The sequence below is a fragment of the Ochlerotatus camptorhynchus genome, unplaced genomic scaffold (assembly GCF_037179485.1).
Source record: "Ochlerotatus camptorhynchus isolate MF236.1 unplaced genomic scaffold, CSIRO-AGI_Acam_v1.1 ptg000434l, whole genome shotgun sequence".
In the NCBI taxonomy this organism is placed as follows: Eukaryota; Metazoa; Arthropoda; class Insecta; order Diptera; family Culicidae; genus Ochlerotatus; species Ochlerotatus camptorhynchus.
This window is the reverse complement of record NW_027040920.1, coordinates 6265144-6288858: the sequence shown is the minus strand read 5'-3', so window position 1 is coordinate 6288858 and position 23715 is coordinate 6265144. Positions and strand designations below refer to the sequence as shown.

At 38.1% G+C, this 23715-nt stretch overlaps 1 protein-coding gene across 11 annotated transcripts in view; it reads left to right on the top strand.

The window, feature by feature from the left end:
- LOC135711662 (PDZ and LIM domain protein Zasp-like) overlaps positions 1-23715 on the top strand; it is a 204320-nt gene that overhangs the window by 12513 nt on the left and 168092 nt on the right. For all 11 annotated transcript variants that reach the window (XM_065234547.1, XM_065234548.1, XM_065234555.1 and 8 more), the window contains exon 2: positions 202-504. The gene's annotated coding sequence lies outside the window, so the exon portion shown is untranslated. The remainder of the gene's footprint in view (positions 1-201; positions 505-23715) is intronic.

Sequence of the window (23715 nt, the reverse complement as noted above, 5' to 3'; positions counted from 1 at the left end):
TAGCGAATATATGTTCGAACTTTTTTCCCCTCTCGGCACGGAACTCGAAAAACGTTCGAGAAGCGAAGAAAGGCAGTTTTTGTGTGCGAAAAAGCGCGAAAATTTGACGATTTTCTTGGATTTCTGGATTAGTGTCTGCACATTTCACGAGCAAGGATTATCGGTGGATAATTTTCTCATTTCTCAAATTCTCATTTCCAGTGTCGTTTTTTGGGTGTTCTACAGTCCCACAGTGCCTTTGAAGTCAGTGAGCCAAAGTGAGTGTGTGTGCCGATTTGAAACCGAACGAGTGAGTGCACTCCTGAAAAAGGGATAAAAATTCCTAAAGTGTGATCTTGTGACTCGTAAAACGCAGTGCGCGCAGAGTTCAAATCCAGTTCTCCGCGTGTGGACCGTGGGCAAGATCCGGAGAGTGAAACGAATCCGAACGGCATAAATTAGCATCGAAGCCGAGAGCCGAATCAGTCGCAGTCAACCAAGAGCCAAGTTCTGCGCGTTTTCAAGGTGAGAATCAAAGTTATGCATGCAAAATTTGGGGATGCTTCCTACGTGCGGTGGGGTGCACGGGGGGAGAGGGTGGTGGAGTGTATTAGCATTGCTCTTTGTCCGTTTGTTCCAGCAGCATAAAATCCAAGTCTTGCGATAAGTTCTGTTATGAAGAAGGTAGGAGGAGTACGAGACGGTTTTTATTTTGTGTGCAGATTGTGGAGGTGAATAAACTTTTTTGCAGCAGATATGCAACGGATTCCCCAGCAAATATCCCTCGCAAGCCTCGCAACCCTCGCTGGCTGCCACTACACTAGTCCGGTTGCAACGCAGTTTGACCGAAAGAATCAGTAATTCAGAACGTGGTGCGGATTTAAAAGAAAAACACAAAATTTGCGAATGCAAAAAAAAAAGAACCACTCTCTGCAGTCAGTTTCGAATGTAAGTTAGAGCACTGACTGGCTGCCTTCGTACGAGTGGGTGTGGAAGTATGTCAGGAAGGGTGGGGTGAGGGGAGTGGGGGGATCGGAAGAGGTCTTAGATTGGGGGGCTTCATTCGGGGCACGTGGTCTTCAAATGATTGTGTACCGCGGTGGTGTCGGAATCGACGTCAACGGGAGAACGGGGTGCGGCATCAGAATATAAGAGGTCCAGAACCAGTTTAATGAGTTTGCTGGCAGTCGTAAAAAAAAACTGAACTGTGACTGTTTTTGCGCTGCGGTCAGGGTTGGACTTGAAACGATGCAAATTGGGACTCTGGATGGTTTGATTTGTTTATGTATGCGTACTCTAGTAACCACCATCAATTAAATTTTTCTTCGAGAAAAGGAAGAGCTCGTCGCTGTAGGGTGATGCGACACTTCGTCGTACTCCACTTCGATTCGTCATAAAAGTGGCTGTTCCACGGTGTAGCCAGTTACATCATTCGTTATAAATCGTGTGATTGCAATACTGAGACAAATTTAGTTCAAACGAATTTAATTTTTCTTTATTAATTGAGTACTGAATAACTGGAGAAAACGCAATCTTTTACGACAATTATAGACTCCATACAGAAAATTACAATAAGTGATATCCTTCGTGTAAAATCTCTTCTTATCAACAGATAGTTGGTATTCCCACTCTCTCTGCCCAAATCACTTCAATCGGCTGCCCTATTGGACCATCCCTTCCCTTTTGTATATGGGTCATTCCAGCTCAAGTGGGTACAGAATTTAAAAAAGTTGTGGTCGATGTCACCGATTTGAGCCAAACTTGTCCAAAACGCTTATTTTAGCATTCTGAACAAACACCATTTTTGGTTTTACTCTTAAGTGTCCAGATCCTTCTGGGCAACCCTGGATTTTCGAGATTTTTATAAATTTCAACTTTCAGAAGAGATTACTCCACAACCAAAAAAGCTATTCTTGATATTAGAACGTAAATTTAAAGGTTTTTTTTTAAATGTAGATTCACATAGGTGTACTCACATTTTGTTTTTGTTCTAGTAACTACAGTAAACGGACTGATTACCGGCAGGTATCAAAATTGTCAAAAAATGGCCTTTTTTCACCATGGGCGGGCATTTTATTTCTTGATATTATGGGCTTAAATTTTCTCCACACTTTGGAAAACGCTTCTATTAGATGTGTTTTCAAGGGCAAATGATTTAAACAAATGGTTTTTGAGGTATGACCAGATGAGTGAGTGGAATATTTGAGCTTTTCGGGTGGAAAATCTATGCTATTTTATTTTTTTTTTAATTATTAATTACTTTATTTGTATAGGCTCACTTGAATAAACTTTACAGAGCCGAATTATCATTTGCGTTATACATTATTACTGTCTTATATATAAAATTAAAGGAACTGGACCGATTACTCGCGGTTGTCGCGAGGTTAGTGGAGATTTACAATTTACAATCTCCTTCTCTCTTTTCCCATCCAAAAATGAGAAAAGGGAGAAGGAGGTATGAAATGTGGTTTACGAGACAAATATTTAATTAATCCTAAAACATGAAATTATTTCTATTCATCTTGAAAACAAACATTAAAAAAAAAAAAAACCCACACGTACAAAATACAAAACAAACACAAGATTAATCAAACTTACAATCTAAGGTTAATATTCTTGAAGTAAACATATATGAGTTTCATAAACTCCAGATCGCGTCTAGCCAAAATATCCAGAACTGGAACATTAGGTTGTCTACCTCGAGCCCGAAGGGAATCATAAAAATGTTATCTGACTCCACGGTGCTCAGCACATGACCAAATAATGTGATCTGCGGCTTGGTAACCTTGTCCACATTCACAGAGATTACTGTCCCACAGCCCAACACGGAACAAGTGAGTGCTTAGAAAATAGTGATGAGACGAGACATCACGCGTATGAAGTGTCAATGCTATTTTATATTTTTTTTTATATTTTCATGAATTCCTTCAATATGGAACAATAATATTTCTTTGTTATATTTCACATGTTCTGGGCGGGATTCTCATTATATGAAATCATAACTAGCTAATTTATTTACTTCTGTCCATAATTTCGTTGTGGTCCTAAAAGTGAAAAATACGTTCCAATTGGAAAACTGTGCTTTAAAAGTAAGATGAAATCAGATAGATTAGCAGGTATATAACATTTCAGTTGTGGATGAGAAATTTGTTTAATGATATAAAATATATTGTTTGATAATATTTATCTAGATGATTGCGTCATTGGGACGGTACTCATGGATATTTTTGGATGCTATGGAAAATTTTGTCGATTGCTGAATTTATGTATGGGCCCAAATTTGGGGGCATTTAGGCCGACATTACATCCATTTCCCCTAATACGCGATAATTCGTACAGTTTTTGAGGTTGATGATTAATTATATATATACAAATGGTACTGCCAAGACACCGACACGACGATAAACAATAAATACAATAAATGTTTTTCAATTCAAAAAATCTATTTTTTTAAATAGTAGTGGTGTAGTAGTAAGCGTGATTACCTCTCACCCCAGCAGGCCTGGGTTCAATCCCAGTCGGCGCCGCCGGGATGTTGATGAGGCATAACATCTCTGATCACGCCTTCCTTCGGATGGGAAGTAAAGCCGTTGGTCCCCGGTTCATGAGTTGATGGGTCGATAGGTAGGGTCCAGGTGTGGGAGCTGCCTTCCTGGCACGTCGGTAGCATTGGTGCTCAGCACGGAAAACAAGATCGACGGAAAACAAATTAAGGAAAAAAAAATATATATTTTTCCTTAAAATTAGTTTTTCAGCACGAGGCTTGCAGAGCTGGATAATTACGACGAGTGCTGAAAAAAAAACAATTTTGCAATGAGATGCATACAAAATTTGTTGCACTTAACCGTCATTGTTATTTAAGTTAGGAAAAGTAGGCCATTATGTTAGTCAAAACAGAGTCGAAGAGTGACACTATACAGCCCTGAGTGCCATAAAGTCCTTTTTCGCAATTCCATTGGTCAAGTTTTCGTGAATGTACGAACCTGAAGTTGTTTATTTGCTGCTGATAATCAAGCTGAAATTTACATTTGTGCTTATCAAATTGCGAAGTATCATTACCCTATTCAACTCAAATGTTGTTGTGTAAAGATCCAGTAAGAGCTTCAATGATCCATCAAGATTTTTTTTCCAGAGCATAACCCATAACCCAAAACGCATATGAAATGGAAATTTTAAAATGGTTACCAGCTACACTTAGGTCAGGATACAGTAGAGCGTTAATGTTTCATTACTATGGCTCCAAGCTTACGGAAAACACTTTTGTTTCTTCATCTTCTTCTTCTTCGCATTTCAAGCTTATTGCATATCGCATATAAGCTTATTGCGTGCTCTCAACTTAGTGTTCTAGATGCACTTCCACAGTTATTAATTGATAGCTTTCGATGCCTGTACCATTTTTGCATTGGTATAATTGTGTGGCAAGTACAATCATATTTCTATGCCCAGGGAAGTCGAGAAATTTTCCAAACCGAAAAATTCCTAGACCGGACCGGGAATTGAACCCAGCCACCTCCAGCATGGTCTTGCTTTGTAGCTGCGCCTTTACCGACTGAGCTAAGGGAGGCCCGTGTTTCTTCGTAAACCTTCCATTTAGCAAAGTAAACTAAAACGCCACCCCTGGAAACCATTCGTCTCTGTTGCTTCCTCCTTCAGATTGGCTCAGGACACAACAACAACAACAAAAAACAGCTCCGGCGATCCCGCGAGCGAGATATCACACGCTAATACCAGTTTGGCCAGGCAGCAACCATTTGCCAGCAAAAACAAGACTGTTCTTTCATTATATTAGCCCCAGCAATGCGAATATATACAATCTTCATTGGCACGGTTGTTGAGGCTGGCTGGTTGGTGGTGGTTGGTCATCTTCACTGGCTGCATGCTCGAGACGACGACGCCGCCCTACACCGGTTTATTGAAATCGAAAACTTGATCTACGAGAGCAGCAGCAACTCGGCGAAACTTCTATGAAAGTGAGAATATTCTATGTTGGAATCGGCGCGGCTGACTAGCTAGTTAGGTAGGGTAAGGTGGGGGTAATACGTGCAACGGGATAATATGACCAACAGCGTTTCCCAGATGAAAGTTTAACTAGTGATTCTGAGTGAAAACACATTAAATTTGTTTTGAAAAAAAAAACACATAAATAAGCTCTGTTGGTCATATTACTCCATAGCGCGTATTACCCCACCAACGTGCGATAGGAATTTCTAGTTTTTTGAGCCAAGGGAGAATCGACCTACGAACACATTTGCGACCAACACCCACTCGGCTCGAATTTGCGCCTTTGCTGACTTGCTGTTTTTGTGTTGTGTGTGGAATTTGAGTTTGACAACAAAAGGTGGGATGATAAGGCAGCGCGATTTTCAGTTGTATGGGGACTGTCTGGAGAAGCTGTTCGCGGATCTGTTTTGAATGGATGTTTGTGTGTGTGTATGCGTGAAGTTGTGCTATCTAATGATGATGATGACGCTGGATTTGGGGGATTCCATAGTTTGCATAAGATGAGTTGAGGCGCTATCATTGGTCAGTGGGACATTCGGTGTCAAGGTCATCTGGTGGATGACGATCATTGCGAGGATTGATGATTTGAAATCAATGTTGCTATCATTAATATAGCACATCATATTCTAATTCGATGGACGAGCTGAGAAATAGTCATAGTACTCTGTATGAATACAGTTTTCGTCTGTCCGCGACATAACACCACTGCGACCAGTAATTTGATCTATTGTAGCATACCCCGTGTCCTTAGTTCAGTGCATGTCGTAATACTCCATCACTATTGAGAAATGGTGAAGTGTTCGGTTTTGATACAGTTGTCATTCTTGCTTTCAGCGCAAGGAATCGATTCTAATCGAAAAGTCACGCTATTTATACCCTTCGGAGTGTTTAAACACACTCCAAAGGCGCGCCCCTTAGTCAGTCAAAATTGGATTTCTTAGCAACAAAATTAAGCAACGAAACCGATACTTACTATGCATCAGAACTTTAGTCTTAACCACTTCTACCTAGGATAGAAGATTTAAAATCACATAGAAGAAGACTAACTAACTCATTTTTCCTTGTTTCAAGATCATCCTCGGGCCGAACAACCTGAGGACTTATCACTATTAACAAGGGTTAAAAATAAACAAGGACTAAGATATGTTGCTTTAAATACTGAAAAATCATGTTCCCCTAGTTTGAAGTAGTCACATTGGCTAGCTAGAAAATTTATCTGGAGGGGGCCTAGGAGGGGCCTGTTGAATTTTTGTTATTTTGCTAAACTACGTTTAAATAAAACTCGCAAAGATGCTTGTTTTTGGGTACATCTTTTACTGTGACTAGATGCTTACTTTTATTTTAATGGTGAAACAATAAATATGATTATATTTATTTCATAGCAATGATTGGGACCTTGATTGAGAAGCCTTAAAAGCTTAGTGATTTTTAAAAAGCAACGATGCTTTTTGTAATGAAATCACATAGCGTTGGGATGTCATAAATTTCAGCATCTCAAACTAAAGAAAATGCTCAGAGTTAGGTAATTCCATGAATGTTGTACCTTGCTTTTTTAAAATTTTTGAATATTGCATCATCAGTTAAATCTCAGACATAGGAAACAAAATTAAATTCTAAAAGTTTGAATTTGAAACATGGTAAAGTACACACAGAATAAATGTCATACACTTAGGACTAAAACATGTTCAAGATTAAGATTTAAAAATTTCGAAAAATATTTAAAAAAAAACCTGGTTATAGTTTGTCATGATTCTGATATTTGAAGAGAAAAGAAAGTAATAAAGCATTTATTCAGTACAATTTTTTATTCGATGCATCGAACAAACTAACATTCAGAGTCAATCAAGATTCAACTTTTTTTTTAATCGAAAGGAATGAACTCGAAACATGTATGATTGTATCTAGATAATAATTGAATTTATTTTTACAAAAGCATTTGGAGTTTTTAAAATTTTAAATGAAGTTAGGATTGGTTATACCCATTTCGAACCAATTAATTATTTTTACGAGCTTTTTTAGTGTTCTTGATTTATTTAAATGAGCATAAGTTTAATCGAAAAGAAATAAATTTATACACATTAGATACATGTAGAAATGTCCACCTCTTCGTTAAAATTTGCGCCCGGAATTCAGCTGTTGGAGTGCTAATTCTTGACAATATAGCAATCACCAAGGCATGGGTCTTCCCCATGGAGAATGGACAAACATGTCCATAAAATCTAGATTCATCATACAAGAATACATCAGATTCGATTAGCTGGAAAACTCATAAACATTAATTTATAAATTGATCACTGTTAAACGTAAATAATATTTTTTCAATAAACTGAATTGAAAATCTAATGGTATTTCAATCAGTAGCTATGAGGGCTCCATCGCCCTGCACAATTTCTTATAATATTGGATGTTTTGTTAATTTTTAGGAAATTTTTGAAATCTTAAATTTGAAAATATCGATATGGGGTAAAATTGATCTAGTAATTGTTCTTATTAAATGTGGGTTCCCTGAATGCGATTCAGATGCTAAAACCTTTGTGTAAAAAGTGTTGTCAGCAAAAACGCCAAGAAAAGATGTCTTAAATGCACAGTTGTGCCTAAATGTAGGTAATTTCATTCAAATTCACTGGTAATTTTTCGAAAAACCCTGGATTTCTTGATATTTGAAACGTTGCACCGCAATTTTTTTTTTAAATAATTCGGATTTATTAACACTGAGTTTAGTAAAACATGATACTTAATTGGAGGACATCAATCGTTGCAGTCCTATGATCGTTTTTGTTTATGTTGATATTGTATGCTACTTAACATCAGCTCTGTAAAATTCAAATTCACGCAATAATTTCATCTCCAACTTCTACGAGGTTTCCTGAATTTATACCACATTCCATATTTTGTCAATCGCTTATAATTCTACGGAGATCTCTAAATATCTTTGCACTTCTGGAAAGGCATCTACAACTATTCTTGAACATCTGGAAAGTTCATTGAAATTTAACGAAATTCTCAAAACCCCCAAGAAGTTCATGGAGCTTTTTCGAATTAAGATCTCTGACAAACTGCAACGAAATTCCCTATACTGAAGCGAGGATCCCTAAAGTTCCAAGAAGGTTATTGAACTATCTTTAGATCTTCTACACTGAACTTTTTAAAAATTCCTTACACTTAAATGAAGTTTTACGCAGCTCCTCAAAATGCTACGAAATTCGCAAAACTTCTACGTAATTTTCACAACTATTCCAAGACCATAAAGCCTCAAAAAAGTGCCCTGAAATTATATACAGATTTCCGATCAATAATGAGCTTCCCTGAAATAAAATAATGTTCCCTTAACATTTACAAACATCTCAAACTCAAATAAATGTTCCACTTCTACGCAGTTTTCAGAACTTTCCCATGTTCCTTGTATCTACGAATTTTTCTGTAGATCTATGAAGTTCCTAAAATTTATAAGAAGTTTCCTCAATTTCTACGATGTTTCCTGAACTTCTTAGAAGTCCTTGAAGTTTTAAGAAGTTCCCAGAAGTTAAAGAAAAATCCCTGGGCTCATTACCAATTTGTAAAGCCTGTAGACGTCTTATTATGCCATCGATTAAATATTGATAGGGTTAACTACCCCATTTCCGGCCTATTAAGCCCAACCCGCACTTAGCCTTTCTTAATCTTGCGTAGTTCAGGACCGAACGGAATATTATTATTACTGATGGCTTCCAAATTTATTTACCTTTCCGTACGTACCGTAAGATTTGATAAAAAGAAACCAATCGTTGAGATATTGTCAAAAGTCTAACACTGCTTCTTGACGCCAAACTCGGCCTACGGATTCTAAACTCGGCCTAACGCATTGAAACGCCATTGAAACGCCAATGAATTCACTTCGGCCTATCGGATGAAGATAAAAATTGATTCGGTCGGAGCGCTTCTTTTGTTTGTGAGAATAATGGGTGCAAACCTTCATATCACGCGTTCTCATTGACTTCGTTCGGTAGCTTATTAACTAAAGTATCGTACCAAACGCATAATTCACTTGTTATCTCTGAAATTATGGATTTATTTGAAATTTTCTGCTCGATAAGCCCAAAATGGGCGATTAGGCTGAAGTAGTTCTCTACCCTATAATATTTATCAAAATTGCTTCTTCTAGTCCAAAACGTTAAAAAAGTAGTCAACGTAAAGGACTTTAAAAAAAGATTAGTAACCTCGAACTTGACAAGCTTGACAAAATACCGGTGAATAAAATAAAACACTGAAAGTTCTGGGAGGGGCCTAGATAATTCTGGAGGGGGCCTGGCCCCCTTGGCACCCCCAGTAGCTACGCCAATAAGTAGTGAGGGCTAGAAATCTAGAATCTTACATCTACGTTACGGGGCTGTATGAATACTTGCTAGGAAATCTATAAGAACTATGGAGAACTTTAGTTTCATGCAAAGCGGAGAAGGTCGAGCTTTTCCGATCCGATTCGTCATTCTGCGTGGAACTGCTCACTTGGTACTACTCTGAACTACAAACGCGGGCGCGAGTGTGTGTGTGTGTGTGTGTGTGTGTGTGTGTGTGTGTGTGTGTGTGTGTGTGTGTGTGTGTGTGTGTGTGTGTGTGTGTGTGTGTGTGTGTGTGTGTGTGTGTGTGTGTGTGTGTGTGTGTGTGTGTGTGTGTGTGTGTGTGTGTGTGTGTGTGTGTGTGTGTGTGTGTGTGTGTGTGTGTGTGTGTGTGTGTGTGTGTGTGTGTGTGTGTGTGTGTGTGTCAGTTCTTTAACACTCCGAACTCGATGCCTCCGGTAAAGTGTGTAACGTCGAACTTTCAATGTTTGAAAAATCATAGCTCAGCCATTTATAAATGAATTTCAAATCAATTGGCACCATTTGAAGCTTCATATTTTTAAACTTAATCGGTATCAATGGATTTTAAATATATTGCAAAATTGCTGTACAATGATTTTTCAAATATTTTCAATTTGCCGTTACACTTTTGAAGAAATTTGGTTGTTCGACTGGTTTTATGGAGATTTCGTTTTTATGGCTTTCTCAGTCTAGGGTAATTCAAACAGTTAGTTTTGCATTGCCCGACGTTTCGGTCGTTTATTGTGGCCTTTTTACTCTTGCTTTTTTACCCTTGAAAAAGGCCACAATAAACGGCCGAAACGTCGGGCAATGCAAAACTAACTGTTTGAATTACCCTAGACTGAGAAAGCCATAAAAACGAAATCTTTTGAAGAAAGTTTAAAGAAAAGGAAGTACTAATGTCCATAACAGGTACAGCAAAACAAAGCATAGACGTCTTTATTGGCACCGTCTATTCACGTCAGATTCAACCGGATACCTGGACAATGTACAATACCCGCGGATACAGTCAGCAAGCGATGCTCTGTCGTATTCAGTTGTTGAATATTTTTGCATTTATAAATGAATTTTATGTTATGTACTGGACTAAAATTAATTTTTATTAAATTGATCGATCTCACCAAATTTCGAGCCGGATTGCTCAAATTATTCCAACAGCAGCGTTATTAAACCTCTGGTTACGCTTAAACAAAATCAACTACTTCGATGAATCATCGAACTGTATGTGGTGTGGTGTAGTGGTAAGCGTGATAACCTGTCACCCCAGCAGGCCTGGGTTCAATCCCAGTCAGCGCCGCCGGGATGTTCTGAGGCATAACATCTCTGATCACGCCTTCCTTTGGAAGGGAAGTAAAGCCGTTGGTCCCCGGTTCATGAGTTGATGGGTCGATAGGTAGGGTCCGCTAAATAGAGATAATAATAATAATAATAAGGTAGGGTCCAGGTGTGGGAGCTGCCTTCCTGACATCGGTAGCATTGGTGTTCAGCACGGAAAACAAATCAAGGAAAAAAAAAACCCAAATAATTACAGCACTTAATTAAACGGTTGAATTATCAGAAGAAAAACACGCAGTAAAAATAAATATGTCAACGTTCAAGTGCGGCCTACAACCCTTGTTTTCTCCAGAACTCAATAGTACCTAATAGTCCTAAGAATTACATGGAACTGCAATGATCTTCCCTAAAGCTACGTTTTCTGGACTTCTATGAAGCTCCCAAAGATTTTCTCTTACATTCTCTGAACTCCTTCTTCTTCTTCTTCTTCTTCTTCTTCTTCACATTTCAAGCTTATTGCATATCGCACATTAGCTTATTGCGTGCTCTCAACTCAGTGTTGTGCATCTACTTCCTTAGTTATTAATTGAGAGCTTTCGATGCCTATACCATTTTTGCATTGGTATAATTGTGTGGCAAGTCCAACCATACTCTATGCCCAGGGAAGTCGAGACATTTTCCAACCCGAAAAATTCCTAGTCCGGCCCGGGAATCGAGCCCAGCCACCTCCAGCATGGTCTTGCTTTGTAGCTGCGCCTTTACCGACTGAGCTAAGGGAGGCCCCCTCTGAACTCCTGTGATGTTCTTAAAGTTTCTCTGAAATTCCTCAACTTCTCTGGAGGCTTTGGCTGAGCTGAAATTTCCGGATCTTCTTTTAGATTCCCGCAATTTCCGCGGGAAAAATTAAAACAGTAAATACATTTTCAATTAAATTCATAAAATTTTCCTGTATTTCATGAAACTGCCCATAAATTATCGAAGCTAATACGTTAACATCGTAAGTGTTCCGAAAAGTTTCAAATACGTTCTTGATATTACTGGAACTTCCCAAAAGATCTCTGAGCTTCTTTAAAGTTCTCTAGAGTGACCGAATTTCTAAGTTTTTCAAAAAATGTTCCCACAATTTTATTTTTAATTTTTTTTTTTTTGTTCATTAATTTATTTGATAAGGCTCAACCGAATTAACTTAACAGAGCCGAGGATTCTTGGTCACTATACAATACATCTTAAAACTATAGTCAAAAGGTACAACACAATAAACACTTTATCTTCCGCTATCCAAAAAGCCTCCTCCATCAGAACTGGAGCCGCTTCCAGTGGTTTCATTGTATGGCAAATTGTTGTACGCCAACGAGGGTCAGAGCGCGTCCATTGCAGCAATGGACGCAAAACGTGGTCAGCACTCACACACTCATCACGAAACGGTTGCTTTCCAAAGTCGACGACGCATCGACCGAAAGAACTGCTGATGAAGAACAATGAGGAGGACCACACAATGGTTGCTGCCGAGTATACAGACGATCGCGTGGCACACATCGAGAGTGGTCTGCTTTTGTCGACAGCCGAGTGAACACTGAGTATTTTTAATTATTAGCCTTGAGTTTACTAGTTCTTCCTTAAAGTTCCCGTAATTTTCCAGAAGTTTTGAAAACTTTTTCGAAGCTCATGTGTCATCCCCTAAATTTTCTAAATATCCCTGAACTTGTCTGGTCTTGACTGACATTTTCGGTGCAACCCTCAAATTTCCTAGATTTTCAAATGTTTTTGGATTTTTTCTGATATTCGTGAAACTTTCCTAAAGACCCCGAAGGTTTTGCAACCTTTCTGAAATTTTCCTTAAATCCCGGAATTCCTCAGAACTCCTTGGAAATTCTTGCAATTTTTCTGAAATAAGTGGGACTATTCTGCAGTTTACTGATGATCATGGAAGTACTTGAAGCTTACCTGAATATGAAACTACCTAAAAATCTTTATTTCTCTTTGAAGTTCTCTGGACATTCTTGAAGATTTTAGAACTGGTTACAAGTTCTAGAAATTTTCTGGGAATTAATGGAACATTGTAATTGAAATTAGATCAGCTATGGAAGATTATGCACGAGTACGGATTACCGAATAAACTGACCCTATTGGTTAAGGCGACGATGGATCGAGTTATGTGCATTGTTCGAGTACCGGAGACTCTCTCAAGTCCCATTGAATCTTGAAGGAGGCTATGGCAAGGTGACGGACGTGTCTGCTATTCAACGTTGCGTTAGAAGAGGTGATAAGAAGAGCTGGGATAGACACGAGTGACACGATTTTCAGGAAGTCCATCCAGCTACTTGGCTTCGCCGATGCCATCGATAACATGGCACGGAACTTTTATTTATTTTTTTTTTTTAATTTATTTGTACAGGCTTAATCGAATAAACTTAACAGAGCCGAGTTATCATTTGCATTATACATGATTCATGTCTTAAATCTAGAGTTAAAGGAATTGAACCGATTACTCGCGGTCGTCTCGAGGTTAGTGGAGATTTACAATTTTTTGGATGGGGAAAGGGAGAAGGAGGTTTGAAATATGATTTATTATACAAATATTTAAATAATCCTAAAACATGAACTTATTTCTATTCATCTTGAAGACAAACATAAAAAAAAAAACTACACGCACAATACACAAACTAAACACAAGGTTAATCAAACTTACAATCTAAGGTTAGTGTTCTTAAAGTAAACATATGAGTTTCATAAACTCCAGATCACGTCTAGCCAAAATATCCCGAACTGGAACATTAGGTTGTCTACCTCGAGCCCGAAGGGAATCGCATAGCTCAGATCTGACAACACGGAACTTTTAGACGATGGCGAAAACGTACATCAGACTGAAGGCTGAAGCTAGGCGGATTGGACTTGCCATCAACGCATCGAAGACGAAATACATGAGAGGAACAGGTTCTAGAGAAGAAAATGTTAGACTTCCGATTGACGGTGACGAAATCGAGGTGGTCGACGAGTTCGTGTATTTGAGCTCACTGGTGACCGTCGAAAATGATTACAGCAGAGAAATTCAAAGACGCATTATGGCAGGAAATCGTGCCTACTTTAGAATCCGAAGTACGCTCCGGTTGAGTAAATTTTACCACCGCACGACTAGCTACAAGACGCTGATTAGACCAGTGGTTCTCTACGGCCACAAGACCTGGACTATGCTCGTGGAAGACCAACACGCTCTTGGTGTTTTCGAACGGAAGGTGTTGCGTACCATGTACGGTGACGGAACGTGAAAGAGGCGAATGAACCACGAATTGCACCAGCTGCTTGGAGAACCATCCATCGTACACACTGCAAAAATTGGGCGACTACGGTGGGCTGGACAGGTCGTAAGAATGCCATACGACGACCCGGTGAAAATGTTTCTCGAAAGCGGTCCAACAGGAACAAGAAGACGAGGCGCGCAGTGGGCAAGATGGATGGACCAAGTAGAAGGCGACCTGCGGACCCTTCGCAGACTACGTGGCTGGTGACGTGTGGCCATGGGTCGAGTAGAGTGGAGACGACCTAATTCGGACAGCAGAGGCCATCAAGGCCTTAGCCTGATGGGTAACGGAATTGAAATTGTTTGATCATCGCTGAAGGTCCCACAATTTTATGAAGTTCTCGAAGCAGCCATAAAAACGCATGGAATTTCCTTGAAAATGTTCTCACTTTATCCTGATGGTCATGTGTTTACTGTGCTTGAACCGTTCATTGCCAATGGTCTGTATCAGATGAATCTCTATGCCCATGTGAATGGAAGGATCCTGGATTTGGTTTTCACCAGTGATACCGATGGTCTCCGTCATCGCTACTACGTGTTGATCAACATCATTTGATTGAAACTGCAAGTGAAAGAGATATTGTCCGTGTAGCGGATCTATTCGACTTTGACTTCAATCGATGTGACTTTGCTATTTTGAATTCAATGATTAGCAATGTCTGCTGGGAGAACCTTCTAGTTGATTGCAGTATTGATGAAGCCGTTTCGATCATCTACAACAAGCTGTATGGGTTCATCAGTGAAGTCGTACCTTTGAAGCAGTGGTAGCGACGTCCACAGAAAAAGGCAACCTTGGTGGAACAATGAGCTCCAAAGGCTCCGTAATCGCCTACGCAGGGCAAGGAAACGTCACATTCGGTAGAGAAATGAACAGCAAAAGGCTGAGCTGCGTGCTTTAGAGAGCGAATATAACTCTATGCATGCGCAATGCCTTCGCAGCTAGATCCATCGCACTGAAGCAAGTCTGAAACAGGACCCGAAACTGTTTTGGGCTTATGTGAAAAATCGGAAGCGTACCAGTGGTCTTCCTCAACATTTTCGTTACCAAGGAGAAACAGCTGAATCACCATCAGACTCTGCAAATCTGCACCTTCGACTGAATCGCACTTGATCAGTTTGCCGCATTACGACTTGAACGTGACAGTTAACAACTTCTCGCCTAATAATGTTCGCACAAAACTTGAGTCCATAGACACTTCGAAGGGAGCAGGTCCTGATCGTTTACCTCCAACCATTATTAAACAATGTGCGGAGTCAGTTGCCTTACCTGCAAGTATGCTTATCAATAAATCGTTAGCGGAGGGCATTTTTCCTAGTGAATGGAAGACTGCAGCTATCACTCCCATTCATAGAACTGGTAGTACTAACGATATTGAAAATCACCGTGCAATTTCCATTTTTAGTTGGTTTTCCAAAGTTTTGGAAAGTCTTATCCATGATTCGCTGTACCGTAACGTCCATCATGTGATATCAGAGCGTCAACACGGATTCGTAAGGAAGCGGTTTACAACAACCAACTTGATGTGCTACGTCAATTCGCTCGTAAATAGTCTGTAAAAGCGTCAACAGGTTGATGCAGTATATGTTGACTTCTCCAATGCATCCGACAAATTTCCACGCGCATTGTTTTTGTGCTTTTGTGCGCCTTGGTGGATCCTGCTCTGAAGTGTTCCCTATTACTTCCGGGGTGCCTCAAGAGAGTCACTTAAGATCACTGCTTTTCGTACTGTTGGTGAACGACACAGATAAAAATTCTGAATTTTAATTGTGATGTAAACATTCATTAACGTAGACTTGTATTTCATTTCACGCAACCGAGCATCTTGCAAACAATGTTGTTTACAAAGATGGGGTTTTGTATACAATATTTGCTGCATTGCATGAAATTTGTCGGAACTTTACATGATATATAATGTGAACGTATATGATATGTGACGCTCCATTTATGTGCATCATATTGAACAGAAATTTACACTACTTTTTCGAACTGTGTGAAGTATATGTTCCCTGATGACCTGAAATTCTTTCGCACAATCACCTCTATGGTGGATTGCTGTGCTCTCCAATTGGACATCGACTTTCTTCTTGAATGGTGCTCATTGAACGGAATGGAAGTGAACATTCGCAAATGTAACGTTATTTCATTCAACCGATCGAGTACAAGATGTTTTCTTCAAATGTTAACCGAGTGTCATCAATCAAGGATCTGGGTGTAATTCTTGACAGCAAGCTGATATTTACCGATCACATAGCAGCAACAACCGCCAATGTCGATACTTGGATTTATCAAACGCAATACGCAACAGTTCGAGGATGTCTATTGCCTTAAATCATTGTATTGTTCTCTGGTGCGAAGCATACTGGAATATGGCGTTCTAGTATGGGCACCTTATCATGTTACGCTTTGCTTTCGCATTGATAAGATTCAGAGAAACTTTGTTAGATACGCTCTACGACTGTTGCCCTGGAATAGCCCGGTTATTCTTCCTCCATACGAGAACCGCTGTGTTAAGATTGACCTTTGCACATTGCACAGTGGTCCAGAATGCAGATTAAGTTGGAATCCCAAGCAACAATTTGGGTTTTATGAGGGTTCTGTAGACCATGATTTAGACTTGTAGAGTGCTTTAAAACCTCTTTAAAACTTGCAATGTTACTTGGGATGATATGTTTTGAGCATGACATTGAAACTTTAGACTAAAAGTTTCTTCTACAAAGGTTTTCCTTATAGTTAGGCTCTCATTTTTATGACAATGAATTCTAGGGTGGTTCTTATTATCAATAAAATCTAAAATCTAACTTTTTTGTTTGAAGAAATTAAGGTATACATTCTTCGGCAAAGTTACAGCTGAGCTAATTTCAAGCAAATTAGTTTAAAAAAAACCGATTTAAAGCTATTTTCTGGAATTGAGTAAGGGTGTCCCTAAAAAACATTTGTTTTGCTCAAGTTTTCTTATTTCAAATTTTTCAGCAAAGGTGTCTTCAAATAATTTTTTGATCGCCAATTTTTGCTGCACAAAGTTTGTCAATATCTTTTGACGATCATGATTTATTGTATTGTATATTTGTGTCTTCGAAGAAGTTTTTGTGTTTAAAAATAACCTTCTTTTGAAGTTTGCAAACGTCAGGGTTGTCCTCAAATTAAGGGATTTTGAAATCTACCTTTTTTTGTTTGACAAAATAAAAACATGTGTTTTTTTTTAAGTTGTAGCTAAGTTGATTTCAAGCAACTTTGTCGAAGATAATTTTTTTCTATCTCTTAACGTTCTTATTTTACAGTAATTCTTCGGAGTTGAATAGGGGTGTTCCTGGAAAAAAAAAAGTTTTTAACTCTAAATTTTTTGTTTCAAATGTCTCATGAAAGTCATCTTCTATAGAATTTTAAAACTCTTTAAAACGAATGTTTAATAGTGATTTTTTTTTTATTTCTAATAAAAAAGATACACCCAAATATAGTAAAAATGATGAATCCATTCAAATTGATTTTATACGAGTTTAAAAAATAACATACATCAAATTTTTTTCATATTGAGAGTAACATAAGCCCTCTCAAATGCCGTAAAAAACTTTTTTTTGTTTTTGTTTGCCCCAACCATCGATAGTTATATTTGAAAAGTGCATATTTTTAGTAGAAAAACGTCAATAACTCTTGATCGGTAAAAGATATTGAAAAGTTTTACAGAGCAAACATTTGCGCCTTCTAAAGATCTAAAAGTTATTTGAAGACACCTTTGCTGAGAAATTTGAAACAAGAAAACTAGAGCAAAACAACTGTGTTTTTTTAGAGACACCCTAACTCAATTCAAGAAAATAGCTCTAAATTGGTCGAATTAAGATGTACAAAAAAGTTTTTTTTAACCAATTTGCTTTTTTAAATCAAATAAGCTCAGCTTTAACTTTGCCGAAGAATGTATACCTTAATTTCTTCAAACAAAAAAGTTAGATTTTTAAATTAATGATAATTTGAACCACCCTAGAATTCATTGTCATAAAAATGAGGGCTTGTTTTTTAATATACAATCATGAAATAAAATCTCGTATGCTCGATGACCCTGGAGGGATCGTTTTTGCTTACTGAGCAGAAAATCATGGGTTTCATCCCAAGCCCTCCGTCATGACTCTTAAAATTCATTATCACTAAACAAAATTATTATGTTCTTTCGATAGCCGGCTATCGAGAGATTAAATAAACAACAAATAAACAATACATACTTTTGGTTGCATCGCCAACTTGAGGTGAATCCTAACCGAATACCCTACCCAACCCTCCAATTCCGTAGCACTTATGAGGGTGTCGCTAAGTCGGTGGCCTCTCGTTAAGTAAGTACTACATCAACATTTCCTTCCCTATCCCTAGTTATGGTAAAGATGGGTGTGGCCGGAAATAGCGACAGTCATGCTTCTGTTACTCTTGTTTAGATTGGAACCAATATTTACTCCTCAGCATTATTCCTGAAAGTAGTCTAACTGAGATTTTCAGAAGAGACGTGAGTGTCGCTAGTATCCAATCTACGAAGTATATCATAACAACGCTAACGCTAACGCTAATACCAGAAATTACAAATGATAAACTTTTGATAGGAGGGCCTTCAATAACATGTTTATATGTTGGATCTTCAAAAACAAGCCTCAAATTTAATGCTCCAAAGTTACATCTCGTATTAGATCATTTTCTATAGGAACTTACATATTAATATTAGCAATTTTTATGTTTAAGTATCACCTTCTTTCCTAGGTGATTTTTTTTTCTCTGCACATGATTACAATCCATCTCACATCACATAAAATCTTATTTAATATCAAATCCAACAGCATCGTTAAAATAAGATGATAAATAGCATTTTGTAATCATCACCATCATTTACTCTCACATTGACTCCACATAAACAAAACATCAATCATGGTTACACTGTATTTCAGTTTTTGCATACTTTTAACTATGTTTATTGTGATATTGATTAATGCTAATACTAATGTTATCTTTTGTAATTATTTTTATTGTTTTTTTTATGCAGTATAACTAAATAATTTCACCTCAATATCATCTACCGTATAACACTACATCGACCAAATTGAATTTGAAATCGGTTGACCATCTTATTTTATTTTTACAGAACATTACAGTTTAATTAACACCCTTATTTTAGGACTGCGATCGAGGCCTCAACCCTTCAAGTTTATTTATCTACTTGGTCTTGTTGATTTGAAAGTTACTAGCAAATTTGTTGCAGTATAATTTGTATGTTTCAGATTAATGCCGATCGCGATGGAACCTTGAAGACACCTTAGCGGGAGATCTGCCATGCCATCTATCGTACATGTCATCCATCATCTTGAATCGGCTAACTTTATTGCTTCCACTTGAAAAATGTTTTATTGTTGAAATTTGTAACTGATTATGATTTAACTTGAAAAGACATAGAGGTTTTGTGCCTACGGGAGAAGAGGTAGTTCAATTATTTTCACTCCCGCGGGTTTTCCCCTCTATCAATAAAAAAAATATATTCAACACATCATAATTCCTTCCTATTATTCAGCTACGAATGTAACAACGATGGTGAGTTCACCATGTTATATCTTCATTTTATTCCAGCAGACAGCAATTTCAAATTTATAAAAAAAATCTACATATGCCAGCAACACTGACTGAGTGTATCCTATGGCTTACCTTCCCTACTAACATAATTCCTAAATTCCCGAGACATTTATGAGGGGTCGTAGAGTTCTCTGCATCTCTCTTAAGTAAATGTTGGACTAACATACCTTTCCTATCCCTACCAGTTGTAAGGACGTGGCCAGGACAATCCTTAACTGTTGGAGCGGGATGTTTTTTTTTTTTTATCTGGGAGATAGTATTTATTTCCTACTTACTATCTGTCCAGTTACAGAAATCCGTCTTGCTCTTAATAGTTTTGAATTCGTACCACCTACGATATTGTGCAACTTGTTCGATGCTAATGCTAATGCTAATCATGAAATAAAATCTCGTTGCTAGACATCTCGACGAACATTTGAAAATGGCCTAAAATGTTGAAAATTGTTATAATTATATTTTTTTATTTCGCATTAACTTGAGAACGGCTGGACTTAGGAAAAAAGTTTTTATATGCAAAGTTATCGAAAATTATGCGTAGAATCCAAATAAATTATTATTTTTCAAAAAAATATGCATTTTCATCAACTTGTAAAAATCAACAAAAATTTAAAAAATTATAGATTTCTTTTTAAAGGAAGTTACCAGCATACACTTTTCACGAAATTCAAGGGTATTCCATCAATTTTCTTGAAAAAAAAAATTATGAAGATCGAAGGGGGGGGTGTTTTGAGATAATCATCGTTTTACCTTTTTTAAATACTAATTTACTAAGTTTTTCTTTCAGTGTATTTTTTTCCGCAAAGATAATTTAACTACCTAAAACTTTTTCTCATATGCCATTTTGATCAGATTAATAATTTTCAAGTTATGATTTTTTGGAAAAATAATAATCCATTTTTTATACGCCCTTTTCAAAACTTACTCTGGAGAAAAAAATCTAATTTAAATGAAAAATGCAACCATTAGTAGCAGCGAACACGTGAGAAATGTTTCATTCAAATCGGAAACACTCATGACCAACCGGTTTGCGTTTTGGGCTGGAAATGCTCTAAATCAATTCCATAATTTTTGCATATTACTCTCCATCAAAGTACGGTTTATTCCTGGAATTGAATAAGAGCTTCGTAACATTATCTTATCTTCCAAAGCCTATACTAGACCAAACAAATCATTATCGATCATCAATATTTCCCCACAAGCGATAAAAAAAAAGCCATGAATCATCCATCACAATCCAAGAACAACCCGACTCACTAACAATATCATGTATCGACCAGAGTGAGCAAAACACGCAAAAATGGTATCACTTTATTTGCGTTTCCCGCCACCCGAACCGCTGACGATGAAAGTGCCCATGTGTAAATGCGATTATTGTGCCATGAACATCTGAGATATTTGTTCAATTTGCTTCCCTCCCTCGTCCATGCACTGAATAAATGAACTGAAAATTGACACAAATGACTGCATTTACATGGATAAAGAATGTACATTCTTATACCGCCGCCTCACCGTTATTATGACGGTGATCTCATTTCACCCAGAAGATGTACTGGCTCTGACTGGATCGAAAGAATGATGGTGTTTGCTATTCTTGAAACCGCGTTCTGACAATGAATGGACGTTGTTATCTGGAAATTTACGGTAGACACTAATGAATGCGTAAACAGTAAACATGTGGGTGGGGTTTGGGCGTGTTTGTATCTATTTTCTGCCTAGGTTAATGTGTGCGATAAGGGCAACTTTAAAAGTCGTTACTGCTGATAAGGGAGCATTACGTTTGTTTTGTGAAAGGTCTGCACTAAAGTTTTAACGGCGATATAAAAATAATAAACCATTAAATTGGAACGACTACTGCCCTCGACGATGACAGCAGCGAATTACTTCATATCATTTTACGACCCACGAAGGAAGACTTTCGTGAATTCATATCCTCTTACATCAGTGGTACCGTGTGCGCGAGAATTTATTCAACAATTTTGTACTCGAAAAATAAAAGACCGATCCCCACGCCACTGCCGCCGTCCTTCTTGTCGAGGAAAATAAGAAAATCCGTTCGCGGTGAAAAACGAGTTCACGCTCGGTGGCTGTCGGATGGCCGCTAAAAATAGCTCCTTTACGACTATACATCACGGATTATCCCATCCCCAATACTACTACTACTACCACCACCACCACCACGCGAGCAAAGAATGGCTCAAGTTGTGAAAAATTCGACAAGTTCACTCACACACTGCTCTGTGGGGAAAGAAAATCGGACGGAGACTTTGAAAATGAATCGAAACTACCAAGACGACTGATGGGTGGAAGACACCACCTGTCAAGAGCGCACCCGACTGTCGATCGCCGTTTTTCCACCGAAGTATTCGTCCATCCATTTCACCGCAATATTCGTTTCGGAGGGTTTCAAGCGCGGGGTGACCCCCATAAGCAAGCGATCAAAGTGCCACAAAGTTGTGAACGGTGCACGTTTTTTCCGTAAGATGTAGGCGTGCGTATATTTTTATCACACATGTGATGGCTTTTTCGTACACACCTATATGCGAAATGTTCCCACACCTCCACCACCAAATTGGCGCAGAAAAACAAACGTAAAGCCCGACGAGTTCAAAACCATTTCGGCGAGTGTCGGTCGGGAGGTGGGATATTTTGAAGAGGAATTATAAATAATGTTCACCTTCATATTCCCGTGTTTGAGTGTCTGCCGTGCATTACACAATTTTGACTTGAATTAGGTTAGGGTTAATGCTGCGCGGTGACCGACTGTCGCAATCGTATGGCATGGCTTCAACGGTAAACACCCTGAGAGAGAAAGTGATGGAATTCTGGACGGGTACAGTATGGCGTCCGAAATCCGGGCACTTTAAAAAGTGGATTATCAATTCTGACCAAAAGCACATTCATTTTAATATGAACTCATACTCAGGATCATCACACATGGGCTTTATGTTGCATAGTAGACTTAGACATGAAATGCCCGGATCAATGGACCTTTCGGTAATCGACGTTTTACGTTACTTAAGCCATTTTTTAATAGCATTGTAAAGGATACGCCCGCAAAAACAAATGACGAGTGCCGTATTAACGATAGGGCGATGGTGGGCAAAAGTCAGGGCCCCTATTTTGGAGGGGGCCTCCAATTCGGAAACATTAACCATATCCTTCTCAATCATATGTTTCAAGAAATTAATCGTTTGATTGTTTTGTATTTGTATCGAACACTGAACCTTTGAAAACTTGAAGCAATTAATCATAAAAGTTGATAACATGAAGTGAAAAACTCTAAATTCTCACATATACTGCTAGATTTCAAAACAACGTTAGGAAAGTTAGGCCGATAGCATGGCCAAAATCTTTAAAGCCGTGGGCATATTTTCTACAGCTCTGCGGCCTTCGACAAAGTTGCTCGGTTTACATAGCACAAACTTTTTAAGGTTTCCGTACAGTTTTTGTTCACACCGACTAAAATGCACTAGATTTTATCATTTACATAGAGGAAGAGGATTTGTTGGGTAAAGTTGTGCATTTCATAATATTGAGAAGTGCTGCCCAAAACATCAAAGGCATACCAGAAGAAGATGAGTTGTTCAAACTAATTATTGAAATATGGATCTAATTCTAGTAGTATTGCAAGTTTTTGCAAGGCTTTACAGCATTCTATAAGTCCAAATCATGTGCAACAATGCTGTGATAAAACCTAAATTCCTGTTTGGGAAATTGGTTTTCCCAAATGTGGAAATAATCTTCAGGATACTTATTTCAATGATGACCAATCAAGATAAATTAAAATTAGTGAACCATAAATTAATTGATACTATAAACCCGACTTAATTTGCTACTGTCATGAATATTGAATACAAAATATTGATAAAAATTGATATCAACACTTCTATTAATAAATTTACAAGTATGAGGATTCGTAAACAGAGTTAGTTTATTCAGTTTTAATCTGTGTTAAAATAAAAGCAGATTAGGAAATGAAACGAGACAGGATTATTGTAAGTAGGGGGAATGGCTCTAATGTTGGCCTATGGATCTAAGATTGGGCCAATCGCTAAAAGTCTGCTATTTACCAATTTTACCTACATGAGCGTCATTAGGACGGTACTTATGGATATTTTTGGTCGCTATTGAAAAATTAGTCGATTACTGAATTTATGTATGGGCCCAAATGAGCGACCTTACATACATTCCCCCTACCTATTTTTATTTCAAGTGTGCTAGAATTTGAAAAT